Source organism: Haemaphysalis longicornis, unplaced genomic scaffold (genome assembly GCF_048455015.1).
Source record: "Haemaphysalis longicornis isolate Haplotype H1 unplaced genomic scaffold, Haemaphysalis longicornis Haplotype H1 scaffold_1, whole genome shotgun sequence".
Classification (NCBI taxonomy): Eukaryota; Metazoa; Arthropoda; class Arachnida; order Ixodida; family Ixodidae; genus Haemaphysalis; species Haemaphysalis longicornis.
The window spans coordinates 425,271,461-425,276,012 of NW_027526203.1; the positions used below are offsets into that span (position 1 = coordinate 425,271,461).

The following is a 4,552-nucleotide window of genomic DNA, read 5'->3' on the forward strand; positions in this document are numbered from 1 at the left end:
GGGGCAGTTCGTCACTGATATCCAGCGGGAATTCGTTCCCATTTACCATTCTGGCACTGTAATAACAGCTATGCTTTTTTGGATTTGAGTGTTGAAACCGTCGGATATTAAATTATATTTCTTATTTGTCATGTGCCATTCAGACATGATTAGTAGTGAACACATTAATAGTACAGAAGCAACGCCGCAATGACGTATTTCGTATATGCTGCGTCGAGAAGCGGCGAACCTGAACAAATTGAGCGCGTGTAGACTAATGTCGCCACCTGTCGGAGTCGGGAGACACTACTCCGTGTCGGCCGCTGCGTGGGATCACGGGGTTCATTCATTCAGCCGGTTCGACATGGCGCGTTGTCGCTGTGCATCTCGTACGTAATAACGTAGAATATTAATTAATAGCTGTTAATACCAACGTGCCCAGAGCTTTGTCCAGCTTCCGAACAGTACAAACAAGCATTCTTTTTATAGAGACAGGTGTACAACATACCGTGGCTCTCACCCCATTTCAACTACTACATACATTTTTTTTGTTTGGAAACAAAATCTTGTGTGCATTTTTCTTACAGAAAAATCATTAGCCTAAACAAGCATCTCAGACAAAAAACATTAGATGTAATGAAAAATAGCAGAGCACTCAGGGTGTTCAGCCGCGCGATTTTGGTGTGATCAGTGAGAGATCTGTGTAAACTTCTATCATCCTTAAAAAAAAAAAAAAAAAAAACTGGTGTTCGCATAGTTTCGAAGGCACAAAAAATGGGACTTAAATTTCGCTGCTCCCCTTGTCCTGGATTTCAGTACCGGACATTAAATCAAATTAAGAATCCACAAAACTTTCGAGGAAAAAATGAGGCAAATAGCGGATATTTCAATTTGTATCATTAAAAAAACCTCGTCATTTGCAGCTCTTTAATCCCAAATTATGTGCGACAGCATTGCGGACATGGTGAAGCGTTTTCTGGACGTTATATGTATGTATGTATGTATGTATGTATGTATGTATGTATGTATGTATGTATGTATGTATGTATGTATGTATGTATGTATGTATGTATGTATGTATTTATGTATGTATGTATGTATGTATCAGAATGGGAAATGAGGGGCTTGTTGAATTAAGACAGAAATAAGGGTTGGCAGTGAAGAGGTCGTGGGTTCGTGGGTTCAGATCCCACCCGGGAGGCATTTTTTCTCCACTTTCTTTCTGTTTTTCCAAATTCTTTATCTGCTTCAATGACCTACCACATTCTCTCCTTTGCTTTCCGAGGTTTTCTTCACTGCCAACCCTTATTTCTATCTTAATTCAACGAGCCCCTCATTTCCCATTCTGATTCGCTACATGTATAGGGAGGGCCTCTGTTCTGGCAGTATTGGTGCCATAGGAAGCTTAAGAGGGTTCAACGCTGGTCGACCACTCTCGACATGTCGTAGACACTCGAGTTACGGCCCAGGGGTTAAAAAGAAGGTCCCCTTCACCCCGAGTAGTCCGAGTGGCGCTGGCTACCACCCCCAAGCGCAGAAACAAAATACCTTAACATAAATACCCCAGAAAGTGGAGGGCAAAATAGCATCGCCGGTAGCGTAGTGGTCATCGCACCAGACGCGTATTCTGGAGGTCGTGGGTTCGGATCCCACCCGGCGGGCATTTTTTCTCCACTTTCTTTCTGTCTTTCCAAATTCTTTATCTGCTTCAATGACCTACCACATTCCCCCTTTCTTTTCTGAGGTTTTGTTGACTGCCAACCCTTATTTCTGTATGTATGTATGTATGTATGTATGTATGTATGTATGTATGTATGTATGTATGTATGTATGTAGGTAGGTAGGTAGGTAGGTAGGTATGTAGGTATGTATGTATGTAGGTATGTATGTGTGCATGTATGTATGTATGTATGTGTACGTATGCATGCATGTATGTATGCATCTGTGTGTGCATGTAAGTATGCATGTATGTATTGATTGATTGCATGTATGTATGTGGATATGTATAGCAACTTGCCCTCATTCTTTAGCATATTGACATACTGAATACTTACTATTGTCTGCATGAGTAAATATTGCCTGAAACAGATATTCCTACCGTTCTTAAACCACGTGACCGACATGCGTGTAGATCAGGGCCATTGCCAGAATTTGTTTTCGGATGGGGTTTTGGGTTATGGGTAGGGATGAGTTTTCCCTAGAGGAACCCTACGTTTCTCTTACGCACTACCTGGGGAAAATTTCGGGAGGGGTTCTAACCCCCCAAACCTCCCTCTGGCTACGTCCCTGATGTAGTTGAACTACACTCAAATATTCATTCCCACCATCCCCCAGACGACCACGTCATTGTGATAAATCTAGAAGAAGAGGTTCACTGGCGTATCCAAGCCGTCTCAACATACTTCGCTCGAGTGCGCACTTTTATTGGTCGATATAGCTGCGCCATACGTACACAAGGAAAATGTGCGTGTACTAGCTATGCAGACAACTTTGCGGGCTTTCATGCGCGACGGTTTAAGAGAAACTGAAATTGTATCCTAAATTTCAATGCTCTGTTTCCGGTTACCCTGTTTTTCCATGAGAGCCCAGGATCTGATTTTTGCATTTGCTACTTGATTGTGCTTCATTCATTCATGTATGCAAGCACTTGAAAAAACCTAATGCAGCCTTCTGTGTAAATAAAACCCCTCATGCATAATAAAGCGTTTCCTTCTGAATTTTTAAGTGTATACGTTAGAGTTAGAAGAACGTTTAGCCCCAAAATATTTATGTGGGCGAGTTGGCACGTGATATCTGTGGCTGCAGCGGCGCAAGAAAATAGGTTCGAAGAAAAGTAACACTGTCAATAATACCGTGTTGCTGTCCGTGTTCCTTGTTTTTTCGTCCTGTTTCTTGCGCCATTGGTAATCACAAGTAGCGTGTAACATACATTGGCGCTTTCAAAAAGTCCAGCTGGCAAGAACTGTTCGTAAATGTGAACACGCATGCGCACTTTACGCTGGCTGGCGTTGTAGTTGCGCTGCGGTTGATCTTTTGCTTCTGCTTAATCCTGCACTGCATGCAGGTGTAGGGTTTAACGCACCGACGCAACGCAGGCGATGAGGCGAGCCGTAGTGGAGGGCTCCGGATTAATTTTGACCACCTGGCGATCTTTAACGTGCGCCGAAATCTCGTACACACGGGCGTTTTTGCAATGCAGGCGTCTTTAACTTTCTGCTTATAAGTAAGCAGTTAACATTAATGGTGGCAATTACTGTTAATTACTGTTCATGTTAGCGATATAGTGGCAATGGATGCGAAGCTCTTCGTTTCTTACATCCTACCCCGTCCCTATTGAAGTGGCACAATAACGATACCAATACTTGCTTGAAAAAAATTATTACCCACCTTGCAATTTTGTACTCCACCTGAAGTCGAATGCAGGTCTATCTTTTTCCGGAGGAGCAACTGCACCTTCTAGAATCAACAAATTAAATCTGGTGATGTAGACCAAAAAGAGAGAAAAAAAAAACAGAATCAGGAAAAATGGTATCACCAAAAGGTCCTTTCAAGGCTCAGCTATGGTCGATTTCGAGTATTATAGGCTATAGTGTTGTCTGGAAGATTTGTAATAGCAGCTCGACCCCCCTAGACCAACAGAATAAATAATTACCTAAAGGGGAGCAAGCATAATCTGTTAAATTTTGTAGATCTTAGACAGGCTCACTTATTATTTTTTATGGATTATTATCGTTTCTTGGTTCATTTTTGAGTCTTTGTGTTTTCCTATTTTAAAAAAGCCCCGAGAGCAGAAAACCCTAAAAACGTCGTACTCAAGCATCCGGTACTCGAAGCCATTCGACACTGCCAACGCTATTCATGGACTTCTATTGTAGTCGGATGTACTTACGCACACAGGAATTTAAAGATTCAGTTTTCTATTCACGCATGAAACAAATAAATGGTGTTTAATATTCACCGCACGCTTTGTGTTTTACTGCTTAAGGATAATTGCCGAGCACGATTCGAGTTCCGGCATTCATTATTTCTCGCCTCTACACGTTGATACGCCAAGGACGCGCTGGCTGTACTGATATAGATCACAGCATCCCGGACATTGAGTGAATACAAATGTTAATTTCTCTCTTTTAGATTAAAAATTTTCCGCCATGAGTTCTACAGCCCTTACATATGACATCTTGCAGGGTACCCATGCCATACCATTGCCACTATTGCAAAACACGTGTACTCCGAAGTAAAACCGAATGGGGCACACTCCACATCAGGCACAGTTCTTCTGTGGTGAAGGTAGTAAAATAGAGCTACCAAATTAATTGAGGTTGGGCCTCACCCAAAAATTTATAAACTCCAGAGCAACCTATCAACGGCAACATAAAGTAACCAATCCTCATAAATGAACTGATTTAAAAATGTTTTCCCATTTTCGTAGTACTTGTATGCACATTACTCGCGCAGGCGTAGGTCTGTATTTGCCGCACAGTTGAAGTAATTTCCGTGATGATTTTAATACTGCGTCCCCAGTCGCTACTCTTAACGCGCAAGAATTCTTCGCCGAGTACCCGAACGCGAACAG

General features: G+C 42.2%; 1 non-coding gene across 1 annotated transcript; it reads left to right on the forward strand.

The window, feature by feature from the left end:
- Nucleotides 1-1,567: 1,567 nt before the first annotated feature.
- Nucleotides 1,568-1,640, forward strand: Trnat-cgu (transfer RNA threonine (anticodon CGU)). The gene has a single exon. It is a non-coding gene; the product is annotated as a tRNA-Thr (tRNA).
- The last annotated feature ends 2,912 nt before the right edge of the window (nt 1,641-4,552 follow it).